This window comes from Macaca mulatta, chromosome 20 (assembly GCF_049350105.2).
Source record: "Macaca mulatta isolate MMU2019108-1 chromosome 20, T2T-MMU8v2.0, whole genome shotgun sequence".
Taxonomy (NCBI): Eukaryota; Metazoa; Chordata; class Mammalia; order Primates; family Cercopithecidae; genus Macaca; species Macaca mulatta.
Window position 1 is genome coordinate 54027096 of NC_133425.1, and position 21898 is coordinate 54048993.

The window sequence follows — 21898 nt, forward strand, 5'->3', positions numbered from 1 at the left end:
GGAACTGGCCACAGTGACTCATGCATGTAATCCCAGCACTTTGGGAGGCCAAGATGGGTGTATCACTTGAGGTCAGAAGTTCGAGACCAGCCTGGCCAACATGGTGAAAACCTATCTACACTGAAAATACAAAAAAATAGGCATGGTCTGTAGTCCCAGCTACTGGGGAGGCTGAAGCAGGAGACTCACTTGAACCCAGGCGGTAGAGGTTGCAGTAAGCCCAGATCATGCCACTGCACTCCAGCCTGGATGACAGAGCAAGACTCCATCTCAAAAATAAATAAATAAACCCCATAATAGTGGTTCTCAAAGGTGTAGTCCCCAGACCAGCTGCATCAGCACCACCTGTGAATTTGCTAGAACTACAGATTCCAGCGCCCACCCCAGACCTACTGAGTCCTCCAGAGCACAGAGGATGGAGCCTAACACGCACTCCATTCATGGCCTGCGAAGTGCAAGCTGTCAAGTTCCAGAGTGTGCTGGCATGTTAAGATGCACAGAGTCGTGTCGTGGGGACACACCCTAGCCAGCGGGTTGTACCCACCCTGGCGTGGAACGAGGACAGGGCCCCGCTCCGGTGGGTTTAGCTGATTTCAGGGTGCCAGGGTAGAAACAGAAATGTGTCTGCACAGCCGTGCTGGGTGAAATTTCACACTTGGCAAGGTGTGAACAGAATTAACATTTGCTGGAGCAGGTTAGAAGCCTTTAGACTGACTGTGAGTTACAAAATCAGGCAAAGAAAGAAAAAAAAAGGAAGGGGGAAAATTAGGTGACCTTCAACCGCATTAACTCAAGCCCAGCTGCAGAGGATGTTACCAAATTATCCGCTAAGAAAACCTACCCGGGGCTGAGAATAAGCCTGAGACTTCAGCCCCCAGGGGTCCTTTTGAAAAGAAAGTTCTCCGCCTGAGAACAGCTGCTCACAAGAAAGCGCCTCCTCCACAGTGCCTGCAGAGCATCAGGCCTCGACACCTTAATTGCTCCGATAGAAACAAGCTAATGGGGTTTTAATAAAAATAGAACCCAAATAGGCGTTGATCCCCTATTTTTTGCAACCAGAAGCACTGCCACTGTTTCAGTGCCATCGGTGCTAGCCAGGGGGGCTCTCCTTCATACCGCCGAACCCTGGTGAGAATTAAATAAAGAAAACAAGCTTATGGATTCAATATTTTGAGAGCTTCAACAAAAAGCAGAACTCTGTCAACAACAGCCTGGTTTATCCTAGGTCCAGGGAAAAACAGGTCAAGACACGTGCTCCAAATCACTAAAGGCAATAAAAGCTTGGCACAGGTGGGGGTGCTGGGGGTCCTGCTCCCCAGCACGGGAGTGAACAGGACATTGGCTGCTCCTCAAGACAATTTGAATCTTCAAAAAGTAAGATGCCTGTTTTCTTGTCCAGGCATGGTGGTTCACGCCTGTAATCCCAGCACTTTGGGAGGAAGGTGGATCACCTGATGTCAGGAGTTCAAGACCAGCCTGGCCGACATGGCCTAATCCTATCTCTACTAAAAATACAAAAATCTGGCGGGCATGGTGGCTCACACTTGTAATCCCAACTACTCAGGAGGCTGAGGCACGAGAATGGCTTAAACCCAGGAGGCAGAGTGAGCCGAGATGACGCCACCGCACCCCTGTCTGGGTGACAGAGCAAGACGCTGTCTCAAAAAAAAGTCAGTTTTTAGCAAATCAGTAGTTTCAGGTAGGATCATTTAGTAATTAGGGGTCCAGGCTCTGGGCTGGGAGGCCCTGGGTTCAAACCCCGGCTTTGCCATTTTGGAGCCACGTGATATGGGAGTACGGTGCTTAACTCGGCGCCCCATTTTCCTCATCTGTAAACCAGGAACCGTGATTATACTCACCTGGTAGGGTTTTGAGGCGCAGTAAATGGGTTCTATGTAAAGTGCTTAATGCAGTGTCCTGCATGTGGTAATCCCTTGAGTAATGCTGGCTAGTGGGGGAGATCGGGAATCAACAAGTAACAGTGAGGATTTCAGACAGGGATAGAACCATGAGGAAGACAAGCAGGCTGAGGTGGTAAATAATGGGGACAAGAGGGTGGCCGCACTGTAAGAAGGGCCCTCTGAGTAGTCTGTGGAGCCACCGGACATACAGAGGCCTGGAGCGTCCAGGCAGGGAAGCCGGGAAGTCAAATCTTTAAGTGAGGAACAGTGTAGGCGTTCCAGAATGAGAAGGATGGTAATATGGTTTGACTGTGTCTCCACCCAAATCTCATCTTGAATTGTAGTTCCCATAATCCCCACGTGTCGTGGGAGGGGCCCCGTGGGAGGTAATTTAATCATGGGGGCGATTTTCCCCATGCTGTTCTCGTGATAGTGAGTTCTCACAGATCTGACGGGTTTATAAGGGGCTTTCCCCCTTTTGCTTGGCACTTCTCTTTCCTGCTGCCATGTGAAGAAGGATGTGTTTGCTTCTTCTTCTGCCATGATTATAAGCTTCCTGAGGCCTCCCCATTCCTGTTGAAATGTGAGTCAATTAAACCGCTTTCCTTTGTAAATTACCTAGTCTCGGGTATGTCCTTATAGCAGTGTGAGAACGGCCTAATACAGATGGCCTTGGGAAACCAGGACACCCCTTGGGAGGCTTCTATGATAAAGGAGGTGAGAGATGAAGGTGCCCGGGGCCGGAGGTAGAGCTGTGGGGATGTCAAGAAGTGAAGGGAGCCAAGAGAATGTGGTGACGACAGGAATCCAGATGACTTCCAGGCTTGTGGCTTCAGAGCTGGGATGAGAAAGCCCCGGGAGAAACAGCTTTGGACTAAGATGCCATAACCCCACCTGGCTGTATGCTGCAGCCCTCCTACCTCTATCTGGGGCACACGTCATCCCGCCTGGCTGTAAGCCCAGCAGCTCTTGCACAATTTCCCATTTGACTTTTGTCCCTTACTTTCCACATTGCTCCAAGATATTCACAACTAGTGTTCTTGCTTAGGACATAAGAGTGTGCTCCAGGCCAGGCACAGCAGCTCATGCCAGTAATCCCAGCACTTTGGGAGGCTGAGGCGGGAGGCTCACTTGAGGCCAGGAATTTGAGACAAGCCCGGGCAACATAGTGAGACCACATCTCTACAGATAATTTAAAACGTTAGCCAGGTGTGGTGGCAGCACCTGTGGTCCCAACCATTCAGAAAGGCTGAGGTAGGAGAATTGCTTGATCCCGGGCAGTCAAGGCTGCAGTGAGCCGTGATGGTGCCACTGCACTCCAACCTGGGCAACAGAGCAAGACCCTGTCTCAAAAAAAAAAAAAAAAAGTGCCCCTTATGGCTGCATCACTGTTTACATAACCATTTGTCCTTTGCTGGAGACACAACCTGTTTGTTTTTTACAGTTGTTGTTGTTTTGAAACGGACTCTTTGTCACCCAGGCTGGAATGCAGTGGTACCATCTCGGCTCACTGCAACCTCTGCCTCCCAGGTTCAAGCGAGTCTCCTGCCTCAGCCCCCTGAGTACCTGGGGTTACAGGCATGTACCAGCACGCCTGGCTGATTTTTGTATTTTTAGTAGAGATGGGGTTTCACCATGTTGGCCAGGCTGCTCTCAAACTCCTGACCTCAAGTGATCTGCCTGCCTTGGCCTCCCAAAGTGCTGGGATTGCAGGTGTCAGCCACCAATCCCAGCCTGTTTGTTTTTTAAATAGAGACAGTGTTTTGCTATGTTGCCCAGGCTGGTCTCAAACTCCTGGCCTCAAATGATCCTCCTACCTTGGCCTGCGAAAGTGCTGGAATTACAGATGTGAGCCACTGTGCCCGGCCCAGTGATGGAGCCCGTTTCTATCTAGACGGTAACCAAAACCCATGGCCATTTCCTACGACTTTCTATCAGTTTGCAAATGGAGTCCTTGAGCAGTTCAGTGAGGGGAGAACGTTTTAGAGTTTGGGAGCTTTTATTTTAAAACTTTCATATTTTTACCGTGTTAAATTGATGACGTATATAGTACATGGTCATGCATGTACAGACTTCTGAAAGATTCAAGTAACCAGAACAAAATATCAAGTCCCCTCCACCATCACCCTGCCACACCCACACCCAGCTCCAGGTGCCTCCCCTGGAGGTAACAACATCAACAAACTGATGGCTTCCCTCCAGCCCCTTTCAACGCCTTCATACTCACATGTAGTCCTTTTTGTAGGTTGGATCTTATTATACATTCTGTTCTGTGCCCTCCCTTTTTTACCTAACAATATCTCAGATCTATCTACCTTATTCTTGTTTAACAACCGCAGAGGTTTTCGGAGTAGGGAAATACCATATTCTATTTAACCACTCACCTTCTCTGAAGGATTTGGGCTGTTTATAAATTTTCACAAGGTTACAGTGAATGTCACAGGACTTACATGCAGCCACATGTGCAAGGATTTCTGTAGTACAGACTTCTGGAAAGATGGAATTGATGGAGCACAGAATAAGTACATTTAAAATTCTGATAGGGGGCCAGGCGTGGTGGCTCATGCCTATAATGCCAGCACTTTGGGAGGCCGAGATGGAGGAACTGCTAGAGTTCGAGACCAGTCTGGGCAACAGAGCAAGACCCCAATCTCTTAAAATTCTGACAGGGACTACCAAATTGTCTGCCCAAAGTCTGCCTTTTTCTAAAAACAAAAAGTTTCTTTAATGATAAAAGTAGCATTCCTGTAAACATGTAATGAGTACAAACAAGACCAGAAAATAAGTTTTAAAACTCCTAGGATTTCATCACCTAGAAGTGGCAATATTAACATACATAGTCAATTTGAGTCCTTTTACCATGAATATAGGTAGAGATACATTTTTAATGAAAATGTGGTCAGAACGTAGACTCTCTTTAGTAACCTGCCTTTTGCAGTTAACTGTATATAACAAAGCTCTTTCCAAGTCATTGAAGATGCTTGGATTTTGTTTTTATTTTTGTTTTATTTCGTAAAGATGGGCTATCACTAGGCTGATCAGGTTGGTCTTGAACTCCTGGACTCAAGCAATCCTCCCACCTCAGCCTCCAAAAAAGCTGGGATTACAGGCATGAGCCACTGCACCTGGCCTAACGATACATCTGTGGTGACATTCCAGATTCTTAACATGGTTTAGGGGCAAGAAAAGGGAAGCTTACGTGGAAGGAATGAAGGTTAAAAAAAAATTTTTTTTTAAGACTATGCTAAAAGCAGCATTGACAATTCATAACTTTGTTTACGTAGGAAAATTATTCTACAACCCTGGTTCCTGGAGGTCTTTGAGAATCTGATAAAGCTGAGGCGGGTGGATCACGTGAGGCCAGGAGTTCGAGACCAGTCTGGCCAACATGGTGAAACATCGTCTGTACTAAAAATACAAAAATTAGCCGGGCGCGGTGGCAGGCGCCTGTAATCCCAGCTACTCAGGAGGCTGAGGCAGGAAAATTGCTTGAACCCGGGAGGTAGAAGTTGCAGTGAGCTGAGATTACACCCGTGCACTCCAGCCTGGGCAACAGAGCAAGACTCTCTCTCAAAAAAAAGTGTGGGCTCTTGAGTCAGACACAAGATGCACAACTTTGAATCCTGGCTTTCCTACATACTCTTCAAACCCTCTGCCTGTTTCTTCACTTGTAAAATACAGGCAATAATCAGCAGGTTCTAGGGTTGTTGTGAAGTTTAAATAAGTTCATACACATAAAATGTTTGCAACAGCGCCTACACACAGTACGTGGTAATTAAATGCCAGCTCCCATTATTTCCAGTGTTTTGCTCTTGTGACATTTCTAACCATATCTTTGTGCACATCTGTGATTACTTCCAAGGGATAAATTCCTAGATATAGAATAGCTGGGTGGAATCATGAGCATGTTTATAAGATTTGGTTTTGTTTTTGTTTGTTTGAGATAGAGTCTCACTCTGTTGCCCAGGCTGGAGGGCAGTGGCACGATCTCACTCAGCTCACTGCAACCTCTGTCTCCCGCGTTCAAGTGATTCTCCTGCCTCAGCCTTCCGAGCAGCTGGGATTACAGGCATGCGCCACCATGCCCCACTATGTTTTGTTTTGGTTTTTTTTTTTTTTTTTTTTTTTTTTTTTTTTTTTTTTTTTTTTTTTTTAGTAGAGATGGGGTTTCGCCATGTTAGCCAGGCTGGTCTCGAACTCCTGAACTCAGATGACCCACCTGCCTCAGCCTCCCAGAGTTCTGGGATTATAGGCAAGAGCCACTGCACCTGGCCATGTTTATAAGATTTTGGACACATGATGCAAAACTCTTCTCTAAACACTCAGATTCAATGATGGTTCTAGGACTGGTTAACAATGGTAAAGAAAATGGACAAAAATCCTTGCCCTGAATAAGTGATCTATTGGGAGGTGACAAGTGCTATAGAGGAAAATAAAGCAGGGCTGGGCTTAGGAGGGCTGAGACAGGGTGGGGGCTGCAGTTCTACAGAGGGTGGTCGGGGGGCTTCCCTGAGGAGGTGACATTGGAGCACAAAGACTTGAAGGAGGGAGGGAAACATGCAGACGCCTGGGGGGAGAGTGTTCCAGGCAGAGGGAATAGCATGTGCAAAGGTTCCAGGGCAGGAACTTGCCTGAGTGGAGTGGGGAGGATGGGAGGAGAAGAGGATAGAGCAGTGAAGGGGTGGTGACATGTCACAGAGGGCCTGGCAGGTTGAATCAAGCTACACTTTTTTTGTTTGTTTGAGACAGAGTGTTGCTGTGTTGCCCAGGCTAGAGTGCACTGGCACAATCTTGGCTCACTGTAACCTCCACCTTCCAGGTTCAAGCATTTCTGGTGCCTCAGCCTCCCAAGTAGCTGGGACTTAAAGGCATGCACCACTACACACGGCTAATTTTTGTATTTTGGGTTAAGACGGGGTTTCACCATGTTGGCCAGGCTGGTCTCGAACTCCTGACCTCAAATGATCCACCCCCCTTGGCCTCCCAAAGTGCTGGGAGCGTGTTAATTTTATACCACTGTAGCTCTAGGAAGGGTGAAGTAGGCATTCAAAGAGACAATGAGAACTAATCGAAATTGTGTTGTCCTTGTTTCAACTTGTGCTTAAGAGCACTAAAAGGAAATGACAACTCTCATTGTTTCCCAAGAAAATCAGAGGTTCCTTGTTTTCTCAGTAAAACATGTGAATATTTCAGATACTCAAGTCCAGACACATTTTTTCCTAAAACGCTAAGAACCAAGAGTAAAATGAAAAGACAGATGCCTGCTTTGTTTGTTACTGGGTGGCGTTCTCAGAAAAATCATCTGCCAGGCGTGCAACCTGAGGCAGTGTCTGTCAGGGGAACGTAGGGCTGAGATCACAGTGCCCAGGATAGAGAGCCCCCATGCCTAAGGCCTCAACCCTCCTCTTCCTCCCACACGTCCCACCACAAAGCCTCAGTCTCAGAGACACACGCAGCGGGCAGAAAGGCCAGCTCAGAGATTACAGTTCAGGGTGAGGAAGCAGCAAACCACAGATTCATCTTGGGGACCACTGTGGCCGAAATAAGTGAGCTAGAATTTCTACCCACGTCCCCAAACAGCAGAATCTGTGCCTTGAAGAAACTAGGAAGTTCCAAGGGCTTGGGAAGGACCAGAGTTTGACCTAAAATGGTTATAAATGAGGGGAGGGCCAGGCAAGGTGGCTCACACCTGTAATTCCAGCACTTTGGGAGTCTGAGGCGGGTAGATCACTTGAGGTCAGGAGTTGGAGACCAGCCTGGCCAACATGGCAAAACCCCGTTTCTACTAAAAACATAAAATGTGGCCAGGTGTGGTGGCGGGTGCCTGTAATCCCGGCTACTTGGGAGGCTGAGGCAGGAGAATTGCTTGAACCTGAGAGCTGGAGGTTTCAGTGAGCCAAGACCGCACCACTGCACTCCAGCCTGGGCAACAGAGCGAGACTCTGTCTCAAAAAAAAAAAAAGGAAGCGAATCTTGGTATAGCATTAAGGCAGGTGCTGTGGTCCCAGCTACTCGGGATGCTGAGTGGGAGGATCGCTTGAGCCTGGGAGGATGAGGCTACAGTGAGCTATGATGGCACCACTGCTGTCCAGCCTGGATAACAGAACGAGACCCTTTCTCAAAAAAAAAAAAAGAAAAAAAAATTGAGGCTGGTGAATGTGCCTGATGGCTCAGGGGGTCAAAGATGCGCCCTGGCTTGATGAAGTGGCTTCTCCACCTTTACCAGCGCTTCCATTTGTTGCTTTGCTTGTCGACAATATGTCACTGATCACCCACTGTGCACAGGCACAGGGCCAGGTGCCCAAAGAGAGGATAGAAGGAAATATATCTGGAGGAGCTGCCAGCTCCTGCAGGGGAGAGAGGGACACTTTGAACCACAAGAGCCTTGGCAAAGGGCCCCTCAAGCCTTCCCTTCTCCAAGTGAACACTTATCAGCTTGTTCTTTTTCTCTTCCTTTCCTTTCCCCTTTTCTTTGTTTCCATTCTCTCTCCTTCCTTCCCTCTCTTCTTCTTTCCTTCGTTCTTTCTCTTTTGCAGATGGTACAGCTTTATCGTCAAGAAGTTAGAGTTCACATAATAATTTGTCTTGATGACTCTACCTTAGTTCATTTTCATTTTTAGCAGAAATAACAAGTGCTTGTTGAAAAGATAAAACCATATGAAAACATCAAAATAAACCTGGCAAATTCTTACCATCTCCATGCCCCACTCTTCCTCTCCTAAGAATCACTATTAACAACTTAGCATGTACTTTCCAGGTAAGACTTTTTTTCCCATACATACACATATTTCTGTATACCGTTTTCAGAAAATGAATATGAATTCTGCCTGTTTAACTTACTGCTGTGTTCTCAGCTCCTGGCACATAGTAAGCGTTGAAAGTATTTCTTAAATAAATTATGAATTTCTGAAAATTATCTCTTATTCAAAAATACATCATGGGCTGGACACAGTGGCTCATGCCTGTAATCCCAGCACTTTGGGAGGCTGAGGCAGGTGGATCACTTGAGGTCAGGAGTTCGAGATCAGCCTGGCCAACATGGTGAAACCCCGTCTCTTTCAAAAAATACAAAAATTAGCCGGATGTAGTGGCATGAGTCTGTAATCCCAGCTGCCCGGGAGGCTGAGGTGGGAGAATCACTTGAACCTGGGAGGCGGAGGTTGCAGTGAGCCGAGATCGCACCACTGCACTCCAGCCTGGGCAACAGAGTAAGACCCTGTCTCAAAAATAATAATAATAATAATAATACATCGCAGACATCCTTCCATGTCATCTACCTCCATCTTTTTATGGCTGTGTGATATTCCATAGAATGGCTGCATCATTGTCCAACCAGAACCCTGTTGTCAGATCTTAGGCTGTCTCTGTGCTTTTATTATTTGAGAACATTGTTCCTACACCCTTGCACACCTGTGTATTCTGTAGGCAAGTGTAGAGGACAGAGTAATGGCCTCCCAACGATGCCCACATGCTAATGCTCAGAACCCGTGAATTTGTTACCTTGCATGACAAGAGACTTGCAGATGTGATTAAATTAAAGCTCTTGTGGTAGGTCGGGGGAGGTGATCCTGGGTTGTGGGGTAAGCCCATTATAATCATAAGGGTCCTTGTAAGAGAGAGGCAAGAGAGTCACAGAGCAGGCCATGTGATGCAGAAGCAGAGGGGAAGAAGGAGACGCAATGACAGAAGCAGAGGCCAGAGTGACGTCGTTGTTGAAGGGACCACAAGCCAAAGGAGGCCTCTAGAAGCTGGAAAAGGCGAGGAAATGAAGTCTCACCTGTAGCCTCCAGGAGGATTGTGGCCTTGCCAACCCATTGGACTTCTGTCCTCCCTAGCTGTGAGGTTATGAATTTGTGCTCCTCAGGCTGCCCAGTTCATTATTGTGATTTGTTATAGCCACAATAAGATGCAAACTCAGCCAGAGACCTAGAAATGAAATCACTGGCATCTTAGTCCATTCAGGCTGCTATAAAAAAACACCATACCCTGGGTGGCTTATAAAGAACAGAAATTTATATTTGACAGTTCTGGAGGCTGGGGAGTCCAAGATCAAGACGCCAGTAATTCCTTGTCTGGTGAGGGCCCATTTCCTAGTTCATAGATGGCACCTTCTTGCTGTGTCTTCCCATGGTGGAAGCGGTTAGTTAGCTCTCTGTGACCTCCTTCATGAGGGCTCTGCCTCATCACCTCCCAAAGCACCCCACTTCCTAATAGCATTGCTTTGGTGATGCGAATTTGTCACAGGAGCTGGGGGAGACATAAACCTGCAGACTAAAGCACTGGCTCAAAGACTAAATTCATTGTCTAAATTCATGCACCATCACTCATACACACACGGTTTCCATCCCGATCACTGCCCTCCAGTTGCTGTCTAATATTTCTATGACCTTCTCAAAATGTCAATCCCAGAATGACCTGCCTGTCCACACCCTGCTGACCCATGCATAGTAAGCATTCTGCTGGGTTTCATCAGCATCCTTGGAACCGCACATTAAGCTGTGCTCATTCAGCTAGAAATGACCTGAGTGCTTCAGTCTTCAGTCACGCCTCTGCTGTCCTGTTCTCGTGCCATTGGTTTGTTGTTGACATTGGGGCAGGACTTAACTTTTATCCCCCTAAATTTCACATTGTCTAAGATGAGGAGAGGTGAGAATCTCCAGCATCAAATTACTGACTAGTTTAATGTTGCCATTTCATTTCCATGAGTTCTTTGGAGAATGGAAAGAGCAGGTGGATTTGGCCCTTAAATCTCATAGAGAGAAAGAAAGTGGATAGAAATAACATCATAAATAAATAATAGGGTAAAAAAGCCTCCATATCAGAAATTGCTCAACCTCAGGGATTTTAACGCCTAAGAAGTGATATTTATTTATTTATTTATTTATTTATTTATTTATTTATTTATTTTTGAAACGGGGTATCACTCTGTTGCCCAGGCTGGAATGCAGTGGCGCGATCTTGGCTCACCGTACCTTCGGCCTCCTGGAATCAAGTGATCCTCCCACCTTAGCCTCTCAAGTAGCTGGGATTACAGGCACACACCACCACACACAGCTAATTTTTGTTGTCGTCATTGTTGTTGTTGTTGAGACCGTTTCACCATGTTGCCCAGGCTGGTCTCAAACTCCTGACCTAAAACAATCTGCCTGCCTCGGCCTCCCAAAGTGCTGGGATTACAGGTGTGAGCCACTGCACCTTGATCAGAAGTGGTATTTATACAGGAAAGCTTCACAGGACAGTCCAGCTCAGAGCAGGGACTGGTTTGATGTTGGGAATTTTATTTTGTCATTAGTTCCAGAGCAGCCAAGTCACCAAAATATCACTTGGATGCTGCCAGCTTCCTCTAGTGCAGGCAGAGGAGGTGTCCTGGGAGCCCATAGGCTGCATCCCCATGGGAGAGACGCCTCCATCAGTCCCCTAGGACCCTGCCCAGTATAGGGCAAGCAAGCTCTCAATGGTTGACAGTCCCTTGGGTCTTTATGTTCTGACTAGGAATAGGAGGGCTTACAAAACTGAAACAAGTTAGAATTTGGAGAGGGCTAATTCCATTCCAGTCCCTCCTTTTACAGACAGGAACCAAGGCTGGGTCATAGGCTCCAGAGTTCGCCAAGCTGTGCATTGTAGAACCTCCTCACAGACGGGCTCTGTGCTCAGGTTTTACTCTGGCCGATGGAAGGTGTGTTACCAGACGAACGCTTCTGGACAAGGCTCCCCCACACTTGTTTCAGAAGCACTGGATTCCTTTCCTGTGGCTGTAGTGAAAAAACACCACAAACTAGATGGCTTAAAACAACAGAGATTTATTCTCTCACAGTTCTGGGGGCTAGATATCCAAAATCAAGGTGTCAGCAGGGCCATGCTCCCTCTGAAGGCTCTAGGGGAGAATCCTTCCTTACCTCTTCCTAATTTCTGGTGGTTTCCTTGGCCACAGCTGCATCAGTCTGATCTCTGCTTCCATCATCACACACAGTCTTCTGCTGTGTCACTGTGTTCTCTTCATTCTGTGCCTGTCTGTCTCTGTGGCCAAATTTTCCCTTTTATAAACACCAGTCATAGTGGATTACAGCCCACCCTAATGGTCTCTTCTTAAATTGATGACATCTGCAAAATTCCTATTCCCAAAATAAAGCACATTCACTTGTATGGGGGTGAGGACGTCAACATTTATTTATTTATTTATTTATTTATTTATTTATTTATTGAGATGGATTCTCATTCTGTCACCCAGGCTGGAGTGCAGTGGTGCAATCTCAGCTCACCGCAACCTCCACCTCCCGGGTTCAAGTGATTCTCCAGCCTCAGCCTCCCGAGTAGCTGGGGCTACAGGCGTATGCTGTTGTGCCTGGCTAATTTTTGTATTTTTAGTAGAGAGATGGGGGTTTCACCATGTTGGCCAGGCTGGTCTCAAACTCCTGACCTCAAGTGATCAGCCCACCTCAGCCTCCCAAAGTGCTGGGATTACAGGCGGGAGCCACCACACCAGGACGTCAACATATATTTTAGGGATGCAGTTCAACCCATAACAAGCACCTTCCACCAGGAGACAGAATGAAGCTGGTAACAAAGGCCCAGAGACACTGGTTCCTTTAGCCAGAGCCTGGTGATAATCCAGGGCACCTCTACAGGCAACCCCGAAACTAGTATCCCTGGGCCAGATGTTCGATGTGCGTGTAAGAGGAGAGGCTGTCCCTGAGTCAGAGCTTGCAGGAGGGGCTGGTACAAGGTCTAGCCTCTCCTCAACTGTCCTGAACCCCTAACTCGGCAAAACAGAAGCCCTGGAGTTCTTCAGCCACCTACCCTAGGGTCCAGCAAGCAATTGTCATGATTACTTACTCACACTCCTTGCCATCTTTCCTCCCTCACTCTAGGAGGCTCACCAAAGCTCCCCTACCTGCCCCACGCACAGCTTTCCCTGAGAAGAGCTCTGATTAATTCATATGGTCGCCTCCTTCTCATGGCATTTCCAGTATGTCATGGTGCTCCTTACTGACTGGCCTCCCAGGCAGCTCCTGGGCCCCCAACGCCGCCACCTTCCTTGCAGCTCTCAGCCTTGGAGAATGAGGCTGCACCATGTCCAAGGCCTTGCTGCCTGGTTGCTTTCTGGTTTCAAAACATTGCCACTAGGCTGCTTGTCCTGATCCTTCCTCTGACTTAGTTCAGTCAAGGTTTGCAGATGTACCCTAATCTGTCACCTGGAAAACATCAAGACCCAGCCTGTCCTATTTGGGTGTGACCACTCAGGCTAATCAATTTCACAGGGGCAGGGAAGGCAGCCCAGACTGCTTCCTTCCAAGTTCTTTCATCTTTGACTGGATGCATTTCCCAAGCCCACTCTTAGCCTAGACAGAAAATTGCAGCAGAGCTTTTACGTTAGGCAGTTCTAAAAATGCCGCCTAAGAGCTTGCACCTGTGCTGAGTGCATCCCCTGTGTAACAGAAGCACAGGTATGAAGGTGGGAATGTTCCTAGCTGTCCCAGGCCCGACAGAGAGGGCTCTGGCATTGCCTACTGTTTGCTTCCATGCCCTCCCTAAAGCATGTTGCCACTGCCAGACAAGTTCTGAGAGAGAAAGGGAAAGAACTGTCCCGAGGGAAGCCAGGTCAAAGGCGGTACACCTCATAGCAGGTGGCAACAGCACTACTGTGCAGACTTACCCGTTGAACATGCTGTGAGTGCCGCCTTCTGGAATTGGGCCCCTGGCTGCAGGGCAGAGGCCTGGCAAGGTGGCAAGTATGGAACAGGCATGCATGGAAGAAGGGGAGATTTTCTGTAAAGGAGGATGAGCATCCTATGGGAGTTGCATGGTGTTACAGAGGACGGTGATGAGGCCAGAGTGGGCTGTGGCATATATGCCTAGACCCACATCATGTTCTTCAGGAGACATGAGCACTCACTGGAATTCCAATGGGCTGTTGTTCTTTTAGACTCTACCCGAGGACGGGACCACACGGGTCTCAAAACCTCCATACAGTCCCACTTTCATTGTCCTATGTAATCCTCACAACCACCTGGAGACATTGGTGTTATTATTATCCCCATTTTACAGATGAGAAAATCAAGGGCTAGGCAGGCCAAGTAACTGGCTAAAGATCTCCCACAGCCCATATGTGCAGAGCTGGTGTTCCGTGAAAGAGCCTATATTAGTTAACGTTCTCTAGAGGGACAGAACTAATAGTTCATAATAATAATAATAAATATATATATATATACATATATATATATATATGAGTTTATTAAGAATTAACTCACATGATCACAAGGTCCCACAATAGGCTGTCTGCAAGCTGAGGTGCAAGAGCAAGGAGGGTCAGTCCAAGTCCCAAAACTGAAGAACTTGGAGTCTGATACTTGAGGGCAGGAAGCATCCAGCACGAGAGAAAGATGTAGGCTGGGAGGCTAGGACAGTCTAGTCTTTTCACATTTTTTTTTTTTCTGCCTAGTTTATATTCTAGCCTCACTGGCAGCTGATTCGATTGTGCCCACCCAGATTGAGGGTGGGTCTGCCTTTCCCAGCCCAGTGACTCAAATGTTAATCTCCTTTGGCAACACCCTCACAGGCACACCCAGGATCAATACTTTGCATCCTTCAATCAAGTTGACACTCAGTATTAACTATCACAGAGCCATATGTGCAAAGCAATCCCCAAATGCCAAAGGAGCTGAGAAACCAAAGGAGGCAGACAAATCCAGTTTGTCAGTATTGGGTGATTTATTGGGGGAACTCACAGACAGAAGCGTGGTCTTAGGTGGCCATAATGCAGGTAGTTCTCCGCTGTTACTCCCAAGACCTCAGGATTGTATACCATAGAGAAAGGGTACGTGTATTCCAGCAAGAAAATTACAGGCAGCCCTCCAGAACAGGCAAGAATGCTGTGTGCGTCACAGCCCACAGTTTGTGCGATAACATCAAGGTTGACATGTTCTTACGCTAGGGACAGGAAATAAAGTGGAAACGAGGCATTCACGGGACTAAGCTAATCAGAAGTCAAACCCGCGGATGCATCCAAGATGGAGTTGCTTTTGTCTCTACAGCTAGGATTTAGAACCCGGACCTGGACGCCTCACTGCTTCCTGCTTCCTTAGTGCTTTGTGGCCTGGAGTCAGAATAATCTAGCTCAAATTTGGGAGTCAAATGCTCCAGGGTCTTGAACTGGCCAGAGCTCTCAATGCCATAAGTACCTAAAACCCCTTGGGATGTGCTGTCGGGGGACCATCGGGTGTCTCTGCAGCCCAGGAAAGGCATTCACAATGCCCTCGAGGAGAGTCTGCAAGGGCTGGCCAGAGGCGCTGCCCACGAGGAAAGCCAGCCTAATGTGCTCTGGTTTCCTGTCTTTCTCCATTTGGCCTGAGAACAGAGAACACCCTCATCCCCCACCCCCACCCCACTCCCAGGACTCCCCGGGCTGCAAGGGTCACATGGCCGGGAGGAGGTGAGTCTGAGTGGGTTCCCTCCCAGCAGGCTGTCAGTGTGAGATTACAAATAAGTGGCAGTTCCCATAATTATTGTGCTGTCCAGAAGCCCGGGCCATCTATTCTGAAGTAAGGGTGACTAAAGGTCAGGGCTCCACAATCAGCCCCGGCTCAGGTCCTGGTTCTTCCATGGTATTGGTCTCATGACCTCAGGCAAGTGAGCCAGGTAGGCAAGACGGGCTGGCACACAGCTCACCCTCACTGCTGCTTTCAGTCCATTCCAGCACCCATCCACCAATCAGCACCCATTCCCCTGGCCAGCACCCAACCCCCTGATCAGCACCCATCCCTCCTGACCAGGACCCATCCCCTGACCAGCACCCACCCCCCTGACCAGCACCCCATTCTCCCTGACCAGCACCCACCCCCCTGACCAGCACCCCATTCTCCCTGACCAGCACCCACCCCCCTGACCAGCACAGAGTGGTACCAAGAGAGCAGGTATGTGGACTGGACTTCACACCTTTCTTAGGGAGACATGCCCAGGGTCTGGGGCTCAAGCAGCCCAACTTGGGAGGGAGGGAGAAAGGGCATCCAGAGCCTGGGCTCCTGGCACTTTATGAGGGTGGCCAAGAAAGGGCTACACCAACCCACAGGGCTCCCCTACTCCATCCCAGTGATTCCCTGCTGTGCTGAGGGCAGACCCTTCACGCTCCCTCACCCAGAGCATGGCAATTGGGAGGCAGATTGTGTGGACCAGGCCCTGCTCTGGGGTATGGTGTGGAGAGCACAGGTGCTCCTTACCCTCTTGTGGCTTTCCATGCCCTCAGCTTTGCAGCCTGCCTGGCCAGAACGAGCAAACAAGTCCCTAATCCTCAGGCTCCATCTCTCATCTGTCAGTAGGGTCACAACAGTCCCCGTCTCCCATGTGGTCATGAGGGTCCCTAGGAGGTGATAGAGGCCGGGGCTTCGCTCAGCACTTGGAATCAGATAAGCATCTGGTAAATGGTAGTTATTGTATCAGTATCCTTGTTATTGTATAATAATTACCTTGTCCTAGCATATAAACTTCTTCAGGACAGGGCAGAAGACTCTAGAATCTTCTATTCATTTTCTTCCAGAATGTAAGAAGGTGAAAGAGCACTGAATTAGGAGTCAGAAGACCTGAGTTCAAGTTCTGACTTTGCCATTTATTTGCTCAGTCATCCAATTACTACGGATGGAGCTCCTCCTATGAGGTCAGCATTTGGTGCAGGAGATTCAGGACTGAACATAACAGACAAGGCCCCTGACCTCATGGAGCACACAGGCCAGTGGAGAGACAGGCACGGAAAAAGTAAGCACACAAGTTCATTTCCAACAGTGATCACTGCCACGAAGAAAATAAGATAACAGCACAGGCAACCACAAGGATGGGTACTTAGCACGGAGTGTTAGGTACACCCAGAGATGGCCCACTCAGAGGTGTGATTGGAGGGGATTTCTGTATGAAAGGCTGTATATGGAGGTGTGGGCACAGTTCAGGGAGCCATCAAGGTATGGCCAGAGCCATCAGCGCCCCAGCTCTGGCACCATCAGGAAGCCGTTAGCTGTCGCAGCTCTGGAAGGGCAAAGAGAAGGAGTCACTGCCAGAATCCAGCAAGGCCTTCAGGAGACAGGCACCGCATAGGAGCTGTGACCTTCTGCTATGGGCTGAATGTTTTTTCATCCAACCCTGACAAAATTCAAATGTTGAAACCTAGGCCGGGCGAGGTGGCTCACACTTGTAATCCCAGCACTTTGGGAGGCCGAGGCAGGCGGATCACCTGAGGTCAGGAGTTCAAGACCAGCCTGGCCAACATGGTGAAACCCCATCTCCACTAAAAATATAAAAATAAGCTGGGCGTGGTGATGGACGCCTGTAATCCCAGCTACTTGGGGGAAGCTGAGGCAGGAGAATCACTTGAACCCAGGAGGTGGAGGTTGCAGTGAGCCAAGATCACACCGCTGCACTCCAGCCTCGGTGACAGAGTGAGACTCCATCTCAAAAATAAATAAGTAAATAACAAATGTTGAAACCTGTCTTAGTGGATTTGTGCTGCTATCACAAAATACCTGAGTTGGAGTGATTTATAAAGAATAGAATCTTTTCTCCAGTTCTGGAGGCTAGAAAATCCAAAATCAAGGTGCCGTGGGTTTGATTATCTCGTGAGGGCTGCGTTGTCCGGAGGGGAGGAACGCTGTGTCCTCAAGTGGCTAGAAAGTGGAAGCATGAGCCAACTGAATGCTGTGCTGTGTGAAGCTTCTTTTATGAGGGCCTTAGTCCCATTAGGGAGGGAGGAGCCCTCATAGCCTCATCACCTCTTTTTTTTTTTTTTTTTTTTTTTTTCTGAGATGGAGTTTCACTCTTGTTGCCCAAGCTGGAGTGCAATGGCGTAATCCCAGCTCACCACAACCTCTGCCTCCTGGGTTCAAGCAATTCTCCTGCCTTAGCCTCCGGAGTAGCTGGGATTACAGCACGCTTCACCATGCCTGGCTAATTTTGTATTTTTAGTAGAGACGGGGTTTTTCCGTGTTGGTCAAGCTGGTTTCAAACTTCCGACCTCAGGTGATCCACCCACCTCAGCCTCCCAAAGTGCTGGGATTACAGACATGAGCCACTGTGCCCTGCTGCCTCATCACCTCTTAAAGGCCCCACCTCTTAATACCATCATATGGCCATTAAGTTTCAACACCTGGGCCAGACATGGTGGCTCAGGCCTGTAATCCCAGCACTTTAGGAGGGTGAGGCAGAAGGATCACTTGAGGCCAGAAGTTCAAGACCAGCCTAGGTAACATAGCAAGACCCCATCTCTACAAAATAAAAATTTTAAAAATTAGGTATGATGTCATGCCTGTTGTCTCGGCTACTCCAGAGACTGTGTCAGGAGGATTGCTTGAGCCCAGGAGGTTGAGGCTATAGTGAGCCATGTTCATGCCACTGCACTCCAGCCTGGGCAACAGACGGAGACCTTGTCTCTAAAATAAAGAGTTTTAACACCTGGATTTTGAAGAGTTTCAACACCTGGATTTTGGAGAGGAAACTTTCAAATCATAGCAAAACCTAGTCTCCAATATGATGGTAACTAGGAAGTGGGCCTTTGAGGGGTGAGACGTAAGGGTGGGGCCTCAGGAATGGGATTAGTGCTCATTGTAAATGAGGCCCACGGGAGTTCATAGGACACAGCTAGGAGGCACCATCCATGAATCGGAAAGTAGGCCCTCACTAGACACTGAATCTGCTGATGCTTTGATCTTGGACTTCCCTGTCTCCAGGACTGTGAGCAACACATTTCTGTTGTGTATAAGCCACTCAGTCTATGCTGTTTCATTATTGCACCCCCAACAGGCAAAGACACTTTCAGAAGAGGAATGAAGGCCTGGAAGGAAAAGCATCAAGGGAACGACCCTTGCATCTCTCCTCCTCCCTCCAGTCTTCCACCAGTGTTTCCATTGGCTGAAGCCAACCAGAAGCCACAGGGTAAGGGAGCCCAGGTCATAGGGCACCCCCAGGTCAACCATCCAGGGTTTGGAGCAAGCTGAAGGGAAGATGGTGGGTGCAGAGGGGCAAATGGAGAACAGTCAAGTCTGGGCAGATGGCACTGTGCATGTAAAACCCAGCTAGAAGAGCCACCAGGGGACTGGTGAGCAGCCAGAACCCGGCTCTTCAAATCTCCAGGCCACAGTGTCTTCACCTGTAAAACGAGGATTTGAACCCAAAGAATGCCAAGATCCCCTCTCATACTAGAATTCCAGCTGATCACCCCGGCCTGGGCCTGGGCTCTGCTCTTTGTCCCTGCTGCCCCCAGCAGAGAAGTGGTCCAGCAAGTGTTTCTGAAGGTGATGAAATGCTGCCTTGGCAGTTTGCAAGGTGTTCTAACGAAAGGCAAGATGCTCTTGGCAGCTATTGTATCTTCAAACATGGAGCATATATGTGTCTACGTATGTTAAAATTATAGACAAAAATAATGAATTGAGGCATTTAAAAAAGACTGGAAGGAAAAACAACCACAGATTTTGACAGCTATGGTCTGTGGGTGTTTTTTGCTTTTTATAGTTTTCTGTGTTTGCAGTTTTTCTAAGTTGAGCGTGGCGGGGTGGGGGAAGTAAGGAAAAATAGTGTGAAACAAAACTCTTTGGACCTTAAGCATGAATTAGAGTTCAAGAAAATTAGGCTACGGGCCAGGCATGATGGCTCACGTTTGGAATCTCAGCATTTTGGGATGCCGAGGCAGGAGGAGTGCTTGAGGCCAGGAGTTCCAGACCAGCCTGATCAACATAGTGAGACCTCACCTCTACAAAAAATTAAAAACTTAGCCAGTGTGGTGGCACATGTCTGTAGTCCCAGCTACTCGGGAGACTGAGGCAGGGGGATAGCTTGAGCCCAGGAGTTGGAGGCTGCAGTGAGCTATGGTCACATCACTCCATTCCAGCCTAGACAACAGAGCAAGTCTATCTCAGAAAAAAAGGAAGAAAAGAAAATTTGGCTCTGGCCCAGGAGCACATGGTACAAGATCCTCCTGATTCCCTCCCTCTTCCGTCCATCCCTCCTTTTCTCCATATTGACCAAGCACTAAGTACATCCTGCACCAGCAAGAGGCATCAGAAATGCAATGATAGCAAGGTAGGACCTGCCCCATCGGTACCAAAGGAGAGCATATAAGCATTTTGCTTCATGGCTTTATTTTTCTTTGAAATAACTGCCCAATGGTTTTCTGACCTAATTAGTAATATCCTGTGAGTGGCGTGTCTGTAATCTATTGCATCCTCGTTGTTTGGCTTTCAGAAGCCCACTGTCTGTTCAGATTTTTGGCCCTTGGAAAACTGCAGAGCTCAATGATTAAATGAATGGACTTTGGAGCCAGTTGACCCTGGATTCCAATCCTGCCTCTGCCACTCCCAGGCTCTGAGACCTGGGTCAGTCACTCTGCCCTTCAGGCTTTAGCTTCTCCATCTGTAAAACAGCACAGAGTGCCAGGCAGGTCAGACCGAATGACAGATGGAAGGGACTTAGCATCTTCTATGCACTGGATTATGTCCCCCTAAAATTCATATATGGAAGTCGTAACCCCCAATGTGATGGGATTTGGAGATGGGGCCTTTGGAAGGTGATTATAGCTACGTGAGGGCATGAGGGTGGGGCCCTCATAATGGGATTAGTGCCCTTATAAGAAGAGACACCAAAGAGCTTGCATGCATGTGCGCTCTCTCTCCGTCACACACACACACACACACACACACACACACACACACACGCACACACAATCTCTCTCTCTCTCCCCCATGCACAAAGAAGAGGTCATGTTGGCCAGGTGCAGTGGCTCATGCCTGCAATCCCAGCACTTTAGGAGGCTGAGGCAGGAGGATCGCTTGAGCCCAGGAGTTCAAGACCAGCCTGGGCAACATAATGAGACCCTGTCTCTAAAAAATTTTTTTACAAAATTAGCTGGGCATTGTGGTGCATACCTGTAGTACCAGCTATTTGCAAAGCTGGGGTGGGAGGATCACTTGAGCTCAGGAGGTCAAGGCTGCAGCAAGCTATGACCATGCCATTGCACTCCAGCCTGGGTGGCAGAGTGTGACTCTGTCTCAAAAAGATAAAAAATAAAAACAGGCCAGGCGCGGTGGCTCAAGCCTGTAATCCCAGCACTTTGGGAGGCCGAGACGGGCGGATCACGAGGTCAGGAGATCGAGACCATCCTGGCTAACACGGTGAAACCCCGTCTCTACTAAAAAAATACAAAAAACTAGCCGGGCGAGGTGACGGGCGCCTGTGGTCCCAGCTACTTGGGAGGCTGAGGCAGGAGAATGGCGTAAACCCGGGAGGCGGAGCTTGCAGTGAGCTGAGATCCGGCCACTGTACTCCAGCCCCGGCGACAAAAAATAAAAAATTAAAAAAATTTAAAAAAATAAAAACAAAAAAAGAAGAAGTGATGTGAGCACACAACAAGATGGCAGCCACATGTAAGCCAAAAGAAGAGCTTTCAGAATGAAACCTACCTTGCCAGCACCTTAAATCTTGGACACCCCATCCTCCATAATTGTGAGAAATTCTTCCTGGGTTAAGCCACCCAGTCTATGGTGTTTCATTATGGCAGCCTGAGCTAGGGCAGCGTAGCTACAGGAGCAGTGATGGCATGCACTTCTGAAGCCTCTGGTTCATGTCCATCATTAGGTTCAGTCAGGCACCAATCAGCCAGGGAGCTGCAACCACACCTGTCTGCACTTCCCCAAGGAGTGATTGACCCTCCAGGGCCCATCTGCTCCCAGCTCCTCCACCTCATCTGCCAATTGTTACCAGACCCTTGTGCACAGCCCTGAGCTGACGGGGGATCTGGAACCCAGGTTTGTTCCCATGTACCCTGATCTAGGGGAAGCATCCAATGAAAGCCGCTGCTTGGCCTCCAGGCCCCAAAGGTATGACACAGACACCTGCAGCCTCGCCCACAACTACCACTCATCTAAGGAATGTGTGCAGAACCTACAGGCTCTGTGTATGTGTCCATGAAACAAAAGACTGAATTATTTCCTGATGTTTCACTTCAGACTGAGGTTTGCTGCAAAAGACGA

At 48.4% G+C, this 21898-nt stretch overlaps 1 long non-coding RNA gene across 2 annotated transcripts in view; it reads left to right on the forward strand.

Moving 5' to 3' along the window:
- The first annotated feature begins 2318 nt into the window (after positions 1-2318).
- LOC144338059 (uncharacterized) overlaps positions 2319-21898 on the forward strand; it is a 43868-nt gene continuing 24288 nt past the window's right edge. The window contains exons 1-3 of one of the 2 annotated variants that reach the window (XR_013411831.1): positions 2319-2484; positions 16432-16646; positions 18678-18809. This is a non-coding gene — a long non-coding RNA (uncharacterized LOC144338059). The remainder of the gene's footprint in view (positions 2485-16431; positions 16647-18677; positions 18810-21898) is intronic. The other variant, XR_013411832.1, reaches the window with a different exon arrangement.